Source organism: Bufo bufo, chromosome 3 (genome assembly GCF_905171765.1).
Source record: "Bufo bufo chromosome 3, aBufBuf1.1, whole genome shotgun sequence".
Taxonomy (NCBI): Eukaryota; Metazoa; Chordata; class Amphibia; order Anura; family Bufonidae; genus Bufo; species Bufo bufo.
Window position 1 is genome coordinate 605,098,122 of NC_053391.1, and position 15,612 is coordinate 605,113,733.

The window sequence follows — 15,612 nt, forward strand, 5'->3', positions numbered from 1 at the left end:
CAGGGAGTATCACACTTCCATGGAGTACTAAATTTATATCCCAATTTAGCACTGACATCGGATAAAAAAAAATAGTTCTCAGACTTGAGACACCCAAAAAAACTAAAATAATTGATTAAAAGTAGACATATTAGGTATCGCCGCGTCGGTAATAATCTTCTCTATAAAAATACCCTATGAGCTAACCCCCTAGATTAACACAGTCCAGAAAAAAAAAATGTGCAAAAAAAGTTTTTTTTTTGTCACCTTTCGTAATAAAAAGTTTAATAGCAAGCGATCAAAAAGTCATATAGCCCCCAAAATAGTGCTAATAAAACCGTCCGCTCATCCCGCAAAAAATAAGCCCCCACATAAGATGATCGGATAAAAAAAATAAAAAAAATGACACAGACTTTAGAGATACAAAAAAAAATTTTTGTATCAAAAAGGATAATATAGTCAAAAACCTAAATAAATGTAAAAAAAGTGGACTTATTAGGTATCGCCGCGTCCGTAAGAATCTCCTCTATAAAAATACCCCATGACCCAACCCCCCAGATTAACACGGTCAAAAAAAAAAAGGTGCAAAAAAATATTTTTTTGTCACCTTACATAACAAAAAGTTTAATAGCAAGCGATCAAAAAGTCATATAGCCCCCAAAATAGTGCCAATAAAACCGTCCGCCCATCCCTCACAAAATGAGCCCCCATATAAAATAATCGGATAAAAAAATATTTAAAAAATGACACTTAGACTTTAGAGATACAAAAAAAATTGTTTTTGTATCAAAAAGGATAATATAGTCGAAAACCTAAAAAAATGTAGACTTAGTAGGTATCGCTGCGTCCGTAAGAATCTCCTCTATAAAAATATCCCATGACCCAACCACCTAGATTAACACGGTTAAAAAAAAAACGGTGCCAAAACCGCTATTTTTGGCACTTTTCCATTTCAATACGTTTTTTTCCGGTAACAAAACAAGGGTTAACAACCAAACAAAAGTTAATATTTATTACCCTGATACTGAAGTTTACAGAAACGCTACATTTGTGGTCGTAAACTGCTGTATCAGTAAAAGGGAGGCCGCAAAAAGAAAGGACCGACATGGTTTCTGGAAGGCCGATTTTGATGGCCTTTTTTATTGACACTATGTCCCTTTTGAAGCCCCCCTGATGCCCCCCTAGAGTAAAAACTCCCTAAAAGTGACCCCATCTAAGAAACTACACCCCTCAAGGTATTCAAAACTGATTATACAAACTTTATTAACCCTTTAGGTGTTCCTCAACAGTTAATGGCAAATGGAGATGGAATTTCAGAATTTCAATTTTTGGTAACCTTGCCTCACAAAAATGTAATATAGAGCAACCAAAAATCATATGTACCCTAAAAATAGTCCCCAAAAAAATGCCACCTTATCCCGTAGTTTCCAAAGTGGGGCCACTTTTAAGGAGTTTCTACTCCAGGGGTGCATAAGGGGGGTTGAAACAGGACACGGTGTAAATAAACCAGTCCATAAAAATCAGCACTCCAATCAGCACTCCAGTAAAGACACAGTCTTGTTTGGCTGTTAACCCTTGCTTTGTTAGTGGAAAAAATTGGTTAAAATGGAAAATAAGGCAAAAAAATGAAATTTTCAAATTTCATCCCCATTTGCCAATAACTCTTGTGCAACACCTAAAAGGTTAACGACGTATGTAAAATCAGTTTTTAATACCTTGAGGGGTGTAGTTTCTTAGATGGGGTCACTTTTAGGGAGTTTATACTCCAGGGGTGCATCAGGGGGGTTGAAACAGGACACGGTGTAAATAAACCGGTCCATAAAATTCAGCCCTCCAAAAACCAAACGGTGCACCTTTCATTATACGCCCCGTTGTGTGGCCGTACAGTAGTTTACGGCCGCATATTGGGTGTTTCTGTAAACGGCAGAGTCAGGGAAATAAAGATACAGTCTTGTTTGGCTGTTAACCCTTGCTTTGTTAGTGGAAAAAATGGGTTAAAATGGAAAATTTGACAAAAAAATGAAATTCTCAAATTTCATCCCCATTTGCCAATAACTCTTGTGCAACACCTAAAGGGTTAACAACGTATGTAAAATCAGTTTTGAATACCTTGAGTGGTATAGTTTCTTAGATGGGGTCACTTTTAGGGAGTTTCTACTCTAGGGGTGCATCAGGGGGCTTCAAATGGGACATGGTGTAAATAAACCAGTCCAGCAAAATCTGCCTTCCAAAAACCAAACGGCGCACCTTTCACTCTACGCCCCGCTGTGTGGCCGTACAGTAGTTTACGGCCACATATTGGGTGTTTCTGTAAACGGCAGAGTCAGGGCAATAAAGATACAGTCTTGTTTGGCTGTTAACCCTTGCTTTATTAGTGGAAAAATGGGTTAAAATGGAAAATTAGACAAAAAAATTAAATTCGCAAATTTCATCCCCGTTTGCCAATAACTCTTGTGCAACACCTAAAGGGTTAACAACGTATGTAAAATCAGTTTTGAATACCTTTAGGGGTGTAGTTTCTTAGATGGGGTCATTTTTGGGTGGTTTCCATTATGTAAGCCTCGCAAAGTGACTTCATACCGTCTCCTTCTTCCAGGCTGTAGCGCTGGCCAATCGCAGCGCTCAGCTCATAGCCTGAGAGGTTTTTTTCTCTCTCAGGCTATGGGCTGAGCGCTGCGATTGGCCAGCACTCCAGCCTGGGAGAAGGAGACGCCGGCAGGCTCCTCCCAGTTGAGCCGAAAATCTGCAAATACCGGAGCCTATACCGGGAGAGCGGAGCGGCGCCCAGGGATAATAGTAAGTGCAGGGAGATCCCTGGGCGCCGCTCTCCATGTCTGTATGCTTAGTTTAGATTTTTTATTGTAGTGAAAGGTCCTCTTTAAAAAGGTTATCCAACCCCTATAATCCCCCCTTGCTACCTGGCACCAGCGTAGTTTCTGATGCTAGCATTGGCGCCGCTGCATCGTCCAGTCAGTCGGATCAACACATGCAGTGACGGGTGGGGGTGGGGGGGGCCAACCTATAACAGACTGCAACGGGGACAAGCCTTCCAAGCATCACCTGCACTGCTAGGGAGACTCGTTCCTGTTGGGGTCTGCTATTGGCTGCCCCCTGTCACCAGATGTTTTGATCCACACGACGTGAAGATGCATCGGCAGCAGTGCGGGCATCAGAAGTGATGCAGGTTCTGGGGAGCAAGATAAGTGCAACCTATGGGAGGGGCCCAGGCATTAGAGGGGGCATTATAGGGTTTGAATAACCCCTTTAAGATTAGAATTTGAATTTCCGAGAAGGCTATACTGTACAATGAGTTTTGACATATCATAAAAGATAAGGTATTAAGTCAGTATTAAATAATGATATGTCACCCCCAATTTTGCTTAAATAAATCAGTAAACAATCTAGTTATATCCTAAAATGTGTGCCGCTTTTATTAATTTCCCTTGTCTTCATTTTCAGCCTTTCATGAGATCACTGCCATGTAGATTTCAAATTACTACATATGTATTGCAATAAAATATAGCATTTAGACAGCACTTGTATGCTGCAAATAATTTATTAGGACGTGCTATCCTTTATGATCATTTTTATCTCTTCAGAGAAACGCTGGAATTTAGCCAGTTAGAGTAAGTACATAGGCTTGTAGCCCATACTTAAAAACAAATAAAATTTACTGAAGCATTTGTCTGTTTCTGCAGATTCAACAGTATTATATTTATGGGGCAGATGCAGCCAGATAAATATTATGACAAGGTGTAAGGTGTGTGAAAGAGCTTTAATTTTCAAGAACTATAAATAGGATATGGCATTGCCCATAGAAGCCAATAAAAGGGTCTCTCTGTTTTATTGTTGACCAAGCCCAAATTAACATCTGTAATATAAGGTCTTACCACCAATAGATGCCAACAGAGCTGGTTCTGTCAGAGGCTGTACTCCATTACACTTTGAGGCAACTCTTCAACTTTTGGTAGCCTGCTCAACGAGACAAAATGCAAAAATACTGTACCTCAACTAAATCTGGATCTAGAAACTTCAGTTCTCTTTCTCATTCACCAAGGAATGCAGGTGGATTCAGTGTGACCTCTTACCAGAGGGGTCCAAGCTTTGGTAGCAGAAGCCTTTACAATGTAGGCTCTGGTGGCAGCAGAATCTCAGTTGGAAGTGTTCATCCAATGAGGAGCTCATACGTGTATGGTGGACCTGGAAGTGGTGTTGGTGGTTCAAGCTTCAGCTCTAGGTTTGGTGGTGGATATGGTGGTCGCTCTGCATTTGGTGCTGGTGGTGGATTTGGTGTTGGTGGAGGAATTGGAAGTTATGGTTTTGGGTCTGGTACTGGATATGCTGGTGGATTTTGTCCACTTGGCATCACACCTGTTACTGTCAACAAAAGTCTCCTTATACCACTAAATTTGGAGAATGATCCAATGTTACAAAAAGTAAGAATAGAAGAAAAAGAGCAGATTAAAACACTCAACAACAAATTTGCCTCCTTCATTGACAAGGTATTATATAATACATTTTTAAACTACGAAAGGCTTAATCATACATATGTTCTGTAACAAATTGTTGACTAATTTACAGGTTCGTTTTCTTGAGCAACAAAATAAAGTGCTAGAGACTAAATGGACACTTTTACAAGAGCAAAAAACTGTCAAAAGTGATGTGGGACCCCTCTTTGAGACTTATATAAACATTCTAAGACAGAAACTTGAATCCCATAATATGGACAGAAAAAAACTGGAAGCTGACCTTAAAAACATGCAAGATGTGGTAGAGGATTATAAAAAAAGGTAAGTAAAATTTTCTGCAATAACTAAAACAAAATGTCCATAACTTAAAGGTGCACATTTAATAACAATCACTGTTATTCTCATATGTGTTGATATTTTTGCTGTTGCAAAAAATATATACCTTTTGATTTTTCTTCAGATACGAAGATGAAATTAATAAGCGCACCTCTGCTGAAAATAATTTTGTTGTCCTTAAAAAAGTGAGTACATAGAGTAAAATTTGTCACATTGCATGGTTGTTGTAAATGAAAGATCTGGTAACTTATGCTTCTGTTTATGATAATGGTTGACATTTGTATTGTCCAAGTATTGTTTCTTGTTTTTCAGTCCATGGAATATGGTAATTTACAATTGCTCTGTCTAATATTATTTATTTCCCATACTGAGCTAAAATATTTTTAAACTAATCTGACAGTTCTGTGGTTTCCTTTAGCACTCCACATTTTCCCTAGATCTAAAATATGTTACACAGTGGTATACCATGGTTATTTAAAGTATAATGGTACCAAGTAACTACAGACTTGTGAATACCCTATGGTTTGACACACTCTGAGACAGGGACACAGATTGGGGAGGGGCTGGCAGAGCATACGATCCAGGCAATAGGTGCTGTGTTTTAACATGCCACTTTTGTCTTGGCCAGGGTATTACATGCAGGTCAAAAGCAGCAAAATGAATCTGTGCCTCGTTACACCTTTGATCTAAGATATTTCATGATAAGCAGGAAATGTTGACCATTGTTCTCCGAGTCACTTGTGTAATGAAAATAGGAGAACTATTATGTCCTTCAATTACTGGCAAGAACTATCTTGTTCTATTGTTGTTGATATATGTATTGCTAGCTCATCCTTTCTCAGTTGGTAGATGCCAACAGAATGTGACAGAAGACTACCAACATGTTTAGGTTCATATTTCCATTAACTACAAGCCCTTTTCCTAGCAACTTCAAAGAATTTCAGAAGATCTAGTTTTTCTATATAACTGCAGTCTGGTATTCCTGTTTAGATGTGTGCTCTATTTGAGACAAATTTGTTACATTTCTGACTTTATAACTACTTTTATAGTTTTGTAAGCCATAATGGAAAATCAAATGTAGGATATCTAAATGTATAATCTTGAAGGTTCTTCGTCACTTTGGACCAGTCCTGTAAACCACAGTACTGCATTCACAGTACACCTGACGCTGAGCTCAGATCAGCCATTATCTTATAATCACTCTGGTTCTCCTGCTGTGCTACCACAAACCAGCCTTGCAATGCAAAGCGAGGACCTCTTCTGGAGTCCTTTTCATTATGTGCGCATGCTGTGGGGTACTCTTTATGCAATACACGGTCATATACAGATGTGGGAGTGGATGTGGGGGATCTGAGTATATAGATAAAATTGACTAATCAGCGCTCAGTGTCAGGTGTACTATTCATGCAGTACTGCAATTATAAGGGCTTGTCCAAGGTGACAGAGTCTGGTTAACAGATTCATTATGTTATCTATTCATGTTAAACTGGTTTAAGCCTGGTGACTGATCATTAAGTTCCAACTGACCAAAAGGAACAATTCTTTCCAATTAAGTAATTTGTAAATGGATGTATGTACAGGGTGGGCCATTTATATGGATACACTTTAATAAAAATGGGAATGGTTGGTGATATTAACTTCCTGTTTGTGGAACATTAGTATATGTGAGGGGGGAAACTTTTCAAGATGGGTGGTGACCATGGCGGCCATTTTGAAGTCGGCCATTTTGAATCCAACTTTTGTTTTTTCAATAGGAAGAGGGTCATGTGACACATCAAACTTATTGGGAATTTCACAAGAAAAACAATGATGTGCTTGGTTTTAACGTAACTTTATTCTTTCATGAGTTATTTACAAGTTTCTGACCACTTATAAAATGTGTTCAATGTGCTGCCCATTGTGTTGGATTGTCAATGCAACCCTCTTCTCCCACTCTTCACACACTGATAGCAACACCACAGGAGAAATGCTAGCACAGGCTTCCAGTATCCGTAGTTTCAGGTGCTGCACATCTCGTATCTTCACAGCATAGACGATTGCCTTCAGATCATACGAGATGTGCAGCACCTGAAACTACGGATACTGGAAGCCTGTGCTAGCACTTCTCCTGCGGTGTTGCTATCAGTGTGTGAAGAGTGGGAGAAGAGGGTTGCATTGACAATCCAACACAATGGGCAGCACATTGAACACATTTTATAAGTGGTCAGAAACCTGTAAATAACTCATGAAAGAATAAAGTTAAGTTAAAACCAAGCACACCATTGTTTTTCTTGTGAAATTACCAATAAGTTTGATGTGTCACATGACCCTCTTCCTATTGAAAAAACAAAAGTTGGATTCAAAATGGCCGACTTCAAAATGGCCGCCATGGTCACCACCCATCTTGAAAAGTTTCTTCCCTCACATATACTAATGTGCCACAAACAGGAAGTTAATATCAACAACCATTCCCATTTTATTAAGGTGTATCCATATAAATGGCCCACCCTGTATATTAAATGTACTTCTGGGTTGACTTTCAGAGAGTTGCCCAGTTAAGAAACATCCTTTTCATATTCCAACTTAGAGAGGGTCCTCTGTTCATAACCCTTTTCTTTTTTGCCAGAGAGGAGAGCAATTGCAAAGAGTGGTTCTTCCTTTGGACGACCTGTCCTACCCTACATTACACAAGCAACCCATTCTTTTGAATATACACTTCGTAATGCTTTATTTCCCCCGTGGTGGCACTGCAAACAAATTGGAATATTAGAGGTTTCTCCACAGATTACAGTTGATTGCTAGGGATCCCAAGTAGGGATTATCCAAAACAAAGAACTTCTTTAAGTAAATCTTCTAGATTGTTGATTTATACTCTGTGTGGCTATCGGTAACTTTGCTGTGTCTGTAGTTCTGATTAGTTTATACCCTAACCACTTTGACATTTTAACATATAACTTCTTTGATTTAGGATGTGGATGCTGCCTTCTTGAATAGAACAGAACTCGAGGCAAAGGTTGCAGAGTTGGTAGCTTATATCAGATTCTTACAAGAAATATACCAGCTGGTAATATTTTTGCATATATTAGTTCTCTGTAAGCATTTTGAAACAAATACTCCTATAAAATCTCTAGCTTGCTCTCGAAGACAGATCACTGACCCAGTTCTGTCGTGTTATAATAAGTGTTGAGTGCGAATATTCGAATAGCGGTTTTTTTTAGCGAATATCGGCACTTTGCTAATTCGTGAATATTTCGAATATAGTGCTATAAATTCGCTATTTCGAATATTCTTTTTTTTTTTTTTATTGTTATATTTTTCTTTCCCACTTCCCAAAAGTAGTTCTTACCTGTCCTGAGGATTCCTGGCTTCCTGGCTGCTCCAGTCAGTGCCCGTTGCCGCTTCTGCCGACTTCTGTGCTCATGGAGCGTCCCCATCACCATAGGAACGCCTCCATACTAGAATGTACTCTCGGATGTGAGAATTAAGTTGAAATCGCAATGCGATTACTTCAAGTTATATTAATCGAATTGCGATTTCAACTTAGCACTGCTATATTCCATATTCGTTAACTTTGTTAATTCTAGCAAGCTGACCCATTAGAAACACAGCTCTAAGTTGAAATTTCAATTCGATTAATATAACTTGAAGTAATCGCATTGCGATTTCAACTTAGACCTGGTTTACTATGGTTGGCTTGGTAGAATTAGCAAAGATGACGAATATGACGAATGTATTCGTCATATTCCTCAATACGAAGATAACGAAGTATTCTACATCTTCGTTTTAGCTCCATATTCGCCAACTTCACTAACTCTAGCAATCAAATAGGAAGGTTGACTATAGAGACAGCTGTGTTTAATTTGCTATGTTACTTAGCTTTTTTTTTAATAAATAGAATAATTATAATACTTATCAAGTATTATAATTATTTTATTTATTTAAAAAAAAGCTAAGTAATATTATTGCATAGCGAATTAAAAACTTAGCTGTCTCTAGTCAACTTTCCTATTTGATTGCTAGAATTAGCGAAGTTGACGTATATGGAGCTAAAACAAAGAAGGAGAATTACGTTATCTTCGTTTTGAGGAATATGACGAATACATTCGTCATATTCGTCATCTTCGCTAATTCTAGATATCAAACCAATAGGAAAGTTACCTTAAGTTAAAATCGCAATACGCGATTATTTAAATCGCATATTAATCGCGATAACTAGAATAATGACGAATATTCGATTTCGGCGAATATGAGACGAATATTCAAGCGAATATTCACAAATTTTGTCGAAATCGAATATGGCACCTCCCGCTCATCACTAGTTATAATATTCTATAGAAATTCTTTGTATTAACTTCTGAACTGCTAAGACATTTCCATAACATAGAGATATCACTTGAATCCCCAACATGTTTTCTGCCATGAAACCCAGTAGAACTGAAGGTATAGTCTCCACATATGACTGCTAGAACCCTGCACCATGGAAAAACATGGAAACAATTTTCACCAATTAATTATTTGCCTTTCAGATACATATAATCAAGTATTGTCTGGTTGCTATTTTAGGAGATAGAACAGCTCCATGAACAAATTTCAGATACTTCAGTTGTGGTGAGCATGGATAACAGCAGAGATCTGAATGTGGAGAGCATCATTGCAGAGGTCAGAGCTCAATACGAGGCTATGGCTAACAAGAGCAGAACAGAGGCTGAATCATGGTATCAAACTAAGGTGAGTGTCTTTCACTAAATACTGTAAGTCCATCGATAAAATCTTTCCTAAATGGTTCAAAATTCATATTAATTGAATCATTAACTATGATTGTATTTACTTATATTAATAGACTGGTGTTCTCTGGGTTTTCATTTTCAGTATGAGGAATTGCGTATCTCCGCTAATAAGCATGGCGACGACTTAAGGACCACCAAAATTGAAATTGCAGAGCAAAACAGAATGATGAACAGACTTAAGGGAGAAATAGACAATGTTAAAGCTCAGGTACCATAATTATATTTTCCTTATGTAATATATGTGAGCACAGCAAATGAGTTTCTTAAAGGGAATCTGTCACCATGAAAATGCAACGTAATCTAAAGGAAGCAGATTATAGAGGATAAGGTGCTGAATAGATTGATATAGAGGTTAATGGGAAAAGATACAGTATAACATATTTTATTTATTAAAATGTCTGATTATTATGGCCTTCGAAGTCAAGGAGATGTTCCTATCAGTGATTGACAGCCTGTCCTCTATGGCTGTGTATACAGAGATAGCTGTCAATCACTGATCAGACCGCCTCCTGGACTTCAAAGCTCAGAATGAGAAGAAATATAAAAGAGTGATATACAGGTTATACTGAATGTTTCCCCATAAATCTATATCTCAATCTGCTCAGCTCCACCTGCTTTATAACATGCCGCCTGAAGCTCAGACACCATGTTTAATGTCACAGTTTCCTTTTAAGCAAAAAAACAAGTACAAATTTGATGCGCGCTAAACTTGATTTTAGGATAATGAACTTAAAAGTATGCTAACTCTGTAAATTTACCAATTCTTCAATTATGTGTGAGCAAAAAGTACAAATGTATTTTTTCTAATGGAGAATACAATGCCTCTAGACTCAAATTACATTTCTTACCTCATACCCCAATTTGCTGTATGTATGAGTCCTTGCTATTTCAAAATTTTTCTTTTTCATCTACAAAAGCGAGCCAAATGCGAATCTGCTATAGCAGAGGCTGAAGAACGTGGAGAAGCTGCTATCCGAGATGCTAAAAATAAACTTGCTGAATTGGAGGATGCTCTACAAAACTGCAAGCATGACCTGGCTCGCCAAATTCGTGAATACCAGGAATTGATGAATATCAAATTGGCTTTCGATGTGGAGCTTGCCACCTACAGGAAACTTTTGGAAGGAGAAGAGAACAGGTGAGGAGTAAGGAGACACATCTGACACATCGGGTTCAGACATTACACAAAAAGAATATATTGTATTGCCATATTTAGAGGGACTTGCAATGTTTTGACATTCACAAAGTCAAAATATCATTCACATTTATCCTCAATGACCACTAGACAACACCTTGTATTTAAAATTATTATATTTTTGGCTTTTTATTTTCCATAGTTCTTGGTACTTGTCTGCTTTTTTGGTCAGTGCCATTTGGGGGAAAGCAGTGATTTGTGACTACAGTTTACCTACAGAGCCTACAGGGAGTCTGAGGTAGTCTATGGCACGCCACTGGTCTCCTTATTGGCTCGAGCTGCTGCTTTCTTCCTCCTCTGTGCAGCTTTCCCTCACCAGAGCAGGGTTATTATGATTTTGAGTCTCCTGGTTCATATATATATATATATATATATATAAAAATATAAATATATATATATATATATATATATATATGTATATATATATACACATCGTGTTTCTTTTTAGCTATTTTTTTAACCCAATATCCTCTGTTTCTTGGCAGGTTGTGCGGAGATGGCGGCCCTGTCAGTATCTGTAAGTATGACTCCTGATATCAGTGACATTTGCAGTTTTTTTGGAAGCCATTTAGTAACTAATGTTTTGCTCTTCACAGCGGTGGTGAGCTCCAGTACTGGAGGAATCATTTCTTCAGGTGGAGGAGGCTATGATAGTGGAAGCGGATTCTACCATGGAGGATCTGGCTACAGCTCTAGCAGTGGAAGAAATGTGTCTGGAAATAAATTTAGCAGTGGAAGCGGCATGAGCTCTGGATATTCCACAGGTGGATTACACAGTGGTTCTGTTGAGCATGTTACAGGTGGTCTGCACACCCCTGGGGGTTATACTTCTGGTGGTGGAAGCAGCTCAAGTGTTAGCATTGTCAGAAAAACAACATCATCCACAAGAAAAGTCTAAAGCTTTTATAGTTTGATGTGCAATTTTCCGATTTTATGCTTCCCTGTACTTCCTTACACATAATCTTCTATCCTTTTGAGGAAAGGTTTACTTTAAAGTTTTTGACTGTCATTTAACATTATCCAATGCAGTAAATAATGAGGTTCTGTAGCCATATTTGTGAGTTTTAAAAGATGAGAACACACTTGTTTTAAACTTATACAATGCTATAAAGAAATAGGTGAAGTAATTAAGCTCCCAAAAGTGAATGCTACTATAAGACCTAAACATTACCCCCACCTTATGTATTAACCAGAGGTATAACTTGAAACTCCTAAACCCCAGTGCAAAATCTTAGGCATCAGAACCTGCTATCTCAGCAGCCTTATTGCTCTTCCTTTAGCATCAGTTGTGGTGTATCGTGAATCTGTTACAATTCACTTTGTCCCAACCTATATAATAATAAGCATTTTACACTAGCCTCTGCATTTCAAATAATGCATTGCTGTCTTACTTGCAACAATTCACTTGCATTTCTTAGCGCCAACATTTCCAATGTGGTCAGCAACCTGTGTATGCAAAGTGATAGTCATACTGTATATCCTTTAATGAACAGGCCATTCTTAATTCAAAGATGTAATTTATATTTTGTGATGTGCTGCATAAATTCCCACACAATGTACACATGATACATCTGTACTTGATCATTCGATCTCATATGACTTGGTGAAGAACATGCATCTATTATATAGATCAATGCAGTTTGTAAGATGTCATTTGGATCCATTGTATTTACAGTAACTACACATGCTGTAGCTCACCAGTCAGAAATTATCTAAATTGTCTACATGCAAATTACTGGATATTATAAAATGCGTTTAAAACCTTCTAAAATAAACTATTTTCTGCTTTTTGACTCATAATTCTGTCTGTTTTGCTTATTTAAGTAACTGTTGTAATATCCTTTCCATTTAGAAAGGTATTGATTTACAATTTTTCCTATTCCTTGAGTCCAGTCTCTATTATGTCTCTATAATGCCTGTTTTACTGAATAGATGTTAATCAAGTTCAAAGGCATGGCTATTTAAGCCAGAGGAAGGCAACAGAAAAATTCATGTGAATCAAACTAAATAACGAAATAACAGAATACAATGTCAATCAGCTGCTTCTAAGTCTAGCAGGATATGGCTATATATTAAAGAGGCACTGACTTGCGGGACAGGGATGCAATATTACCACTTTACAAAATTTTGATGCTGCCTCATGTTTAATATGCAGTTCAGTTCTGGGCACTAGTACATAGAAAGGATGCCCTGGAGCTGGAAAAAAGTACAAAGAGCAACTAAACTGATAAGAGGTATGGAGTAGAGTTGAGCGAACCCGAACTGTAAAGTTCGGGTTCGTACCAAACTTTAGCTTTTTTTGGACCCGGACCCGAACCCAAACATTTACATAAAAGTTCGGCTTCGTGTTCAGTGTTCGTCGATTTTTATGGTGCTTTTTGAAAGGCTGCAAAGCAGCCAATCAACAAGCATTTAACTGTGTGCCCTTAGAAGCCATCACAGCTATGCATACTATTGGCATGGCTGTGATTGGCCAACTGCAGCATGTGACCCAGCCTCTATATAAGGCTGAGTCACGTAGCACTGCATGTCACTCTGCTATTCTTAGTGTAGGGAGAGGATGCTGCTGCTGTCAGGGACAGATCAGGGATAAATACTAAGAAGAACTGCCTTATAACTCAGTGATCTCAATCCAATGTATAGGGGGTTGAGTCAGCACAACCTGCCTGCAGGTGCACATCACTATGGCGAAATACATACACAAACGGAAAATGCAAATGTGATCGCACACTACATCCAGCACTCTGCCCTCCATGCTGGATGAGACATTGGTTTATATTTTGGCCAAAGCATAGTAAGCCACTCACCGCGTCAAGGTCGTCTCAATTGAGTGGTCCCTAACTTTTGTTCCCACCTGTTCATGGGCCATGACAGCAACATAAAATCCAGGGAATGCAGGTCAGCATGCAAGCCAAGTACACTTTGCTTGTAACCCCGTCCTGTGCCATTACAGCTTTCATCGGATCCAGGGATGCAAGTACCAACATGCATGCTGAACCCACCATACACTTCTCCTGGAGCCAGATGGCTAATGGTAGGTTCTATATAAGCAGACTCAGTTTTATACTGACTTTAAATGGCCCATGAACAGGTGGGAACAAAAGTTAGGGACCACTCAATTGAGACGACCTTGACGCGGTGAGTGGCTTACTATGCTTTGGCCAAAATATAAACCAATGTCTCATCCAGCATGGAGGGCAGAGTGCTGGATGTAGTGTGCGATCACATTTGCATTTTCCGTTTGTGTATGTATTTCGCCATAGTGATCTGCACCTGCAGGCAGGTTGTGCGGACTCAACCCCCTATATATTTTTTTCTTTGTAGCATATATTGGAGGCGTGGCAATCTCCTTTGAGTCAAGCACACCTGACCAGTTAATCTGTCCTGGAGGCTGGTTTTAAAGTCAGTATAAAACTGAGTCTGCTTGTATAGAACCTACCATTAGCCATCTGGCTCCAGGAGAAGTATATGGTGGGTTCAGCATGCATGTTGGTACTTGCATCCCTGGATCCGATGAAAGCTGTAATGGCACCGGACGGGGTTACAAGCAAAGTGTACTTGGCTTGCATGCTGACCTGCATTCCCTGGATTTTATGTGGCTGTCTTGGCCCATGAACAGGTAGGAACTAGAGTTAGGGACCACTCAATTGAGACGACCTTGACGCGGTGAGTGGCTTACTATGCTTTGGCCAAAATATAAACCAATGTCTCATCCAGCATGGAGGGCAGAGTGCTGGATGTAGTGTGCGATCACATTTGCATTTTCCGCTCGATCCAATGTGTTTTGTGGGTGGAGTGCACAGTTTTTTTAATCCTGCACTGAGCCAACTTCTGTTGAAAACCCTTTTTTTTTTTTACTTCAGTTTGTCACTATGAATACCTAATCGGCAGCCATTTTATGCAGACATGCTGGTGCAGCACTATCTATCTGCATGTCTGCTAGTCCAGAAATACAGCTCAACCCTATTTCACCTTAAAGAGGACCTTTCACTGCTGTACAAATTAAAAAACTAACTAACTGGCCAATCGCAGCGCACAGCTATAGCCAGGCTATGAGCTGTGCGCTGCGATTGGCCAGCGCTGCAGCAAGGGACACGCCTCATACAAAAAATCAGTCAGAGTGAGCACAGACACCGGAGCCTATACCGGGTGAACGGAGCGGCGCCCAGACATACTAGTAAGTGCAGGGGGACCCCTGGGCGCCGCTCTGCCAACTGATATAGTTAGTTTTTAGTTTGTACAGTAGTGAAAGGTCCTCTTTAAGGACTTGGCCATTTATTGCAAATCTGACCAGTGTCAATTTAAGTGCTGATAACTTTAAAACACTTTGACTTATCCAGGCCATTCTGAGATTGTTTTTTCGTCATATATTGTACTTCATGACACTGGTAAAATGAAGTAAAAAAAATTCATTTTTATTTATAAAAAAATACTAAATTTACCCAAATTTTGGAAAAAATTACAAATTTCCAAGTTTCAATTTCTCTACTTCTATAATACATAGTAATACCTCCAAAAATAATTATTACTTTACATTCCCCATATGTCTACTTCATGTTTGGATCATTTTGGGAATGATATTTTTTTGGGGGGGATGTTACAAGCCTTAGAAGTTTAGAAGCAAATCTTGAACTTTTTCAGAAATTTTCAAAAACCCAATTTTTAGGGACCAGTTCAGGTCTGAAGTCACTTTGCGAGGCTTACATGACAGAAACCACCCAGAAATGACCCCATTATATAAACTACACCCTTCAAAGTATTCAGAAGGAAAGGAATGCCATACGGTTTTCGGAAGGCAGGTTTTGCTGGACTGGTTTTTTTGACACCATGTCCCATTTTAAGCCCCCCTGATGCACCCCTAGAGTAG

The 15,612-nt window shown here is 38.8% G+C and overlaps 1 pseudogene; it reads left to right on the forward strand.

Annotated features, from left to right (window-relative positions):
* Positions 1-4,077: 4,077 nt before the first annotated feature.
* On the forward strand, positions 4,078-11,848 carry LOC120996209 (annotated as a pseudogene).
* Positions 11,849-15,612: the final 3,764 nt, after the last annotated feature.